The sequence below is a fragment of the Vanessa atalanta genome, chromosome 20 (assembly GCF_905147765.1).
Source record: "Vanessa atalanta chromosome 20, ilVanAtal1.2, whole genome shotgun sequence".
Classification (NCBI taxonomy): domain Eukaryota; kingdom Metazoa; phylum Arthropoda; class Insecta; order Lepidoptera; family Nymphalidae; genus Vanessa; species Vanessa atalanta.
In genome coordinates, this window is record NC_061890.1 from 9,101,201 (window position 1) to 9,102,388 (window position 1,188).

The following is a 1,188-nucleotide window of genomic DNA, read 5'->3' on the forward strand; positions in this document are numbered from 1 at the left end:
CTTATATTCTACCGCCAAGCAGAAATACTTAGGATTGTTGTGTTTAGGTTTAAAGGGTGAGTGAGCCAGTGTTACTACAGGCACAAGGGTCATAACATTTCAGTTCCCAAGGTTGGTGGCGCACTAGCAATGTAAGGAATCATTAAAATTTATTACGGCGCCAATGTCTATGAACAGAGGTGACCTACCACCATGCTATAAAAAAATATCTTAATTCTCAATAATATCATTTCATTGTTCTGTTGTATAATTAACATGTTTATATATTGAACATAATAAATAATAAAAAATAATTTCTATTATTAGGATTACAATTTAGTACTCCTGTATACGCCAGGTCACGCTGATCGTCATGGTATCACGCGACACTCATTGTGAGTATTGTCATTGTCACCGTGGTCGCATTGCTTCTTCAAGCGCGTGTGCCTTTTGTTAGTAAGATGGAACTATTAAGCTGTACTTATCAATAATATATGTATACTTTAAATAAAAACTTTAAGTAAGTAAGAATCTCTATAACCAAATGGCGAGACGATAGTGAAATAAATAAATTAAAAGTAAAAACTTTTACTTGAAACGTCGTTTCAAATTTGACACAATTTATTTGATACAAAAACTTGTACATACATACATACATTGTAATTATAATAACAGTTTTCGAAAAAAAACAAAATCAAATACCCTTTAATGAGGGTCCTAAAATCACTTTTGAACCGTCAAGTTATAGTGTTTAATTGAATGTAAAGCTACCACTGGTACGGAAAGTAGATTCTACCTAGAAGAACCGGCTAGAAACTTAACTCTTATCCACCATTTTAATTACAGTATATGTCAATAACAATTTAATGTATGTATGCCTGGATATCAACAAATACTAAGTCCATGCTTTTTTTTTTGTGAATACAATCTTGTAATGTGTAACATACCTTATTTATGAATGATTTTTGTCATGTCATTTAAATTTATTAATTATAATAAAATATGATATTTTTTAACTATAATAAAATATGCCCCGGGTGAGGATCGAACTCACGACCTTAAGATTATGAGACTTACGCGCTGCCTACTGCGCTACCGAGGCGATGTTTATTCATAATAAAATACTGTACCAAGTTTTAATACACATTCTAGATATTTTTTAAATAACCAGTGTTCCGTATATAAACTATCCCGCTTATCCCGACTTCG

At 31.8% G+C, this 1,188-nt stretch overlaps 1 non-coding gene across 1 annotated transcript; it reads right to left on the reverse strand.

Moving 5' to 3' along the window:
• Positions 1-1,008: 1,008 nt before the first annotated feature.
• Trnam-cau lies at positions 1,009-1,081 on the reverse strand. Its single transcript has one exon. It is a non-coding gene; the product is annotated as a tRNA-Met (tRNA).
• Positions 1,082-1,188: the final 107 nt, after the last annotated feature.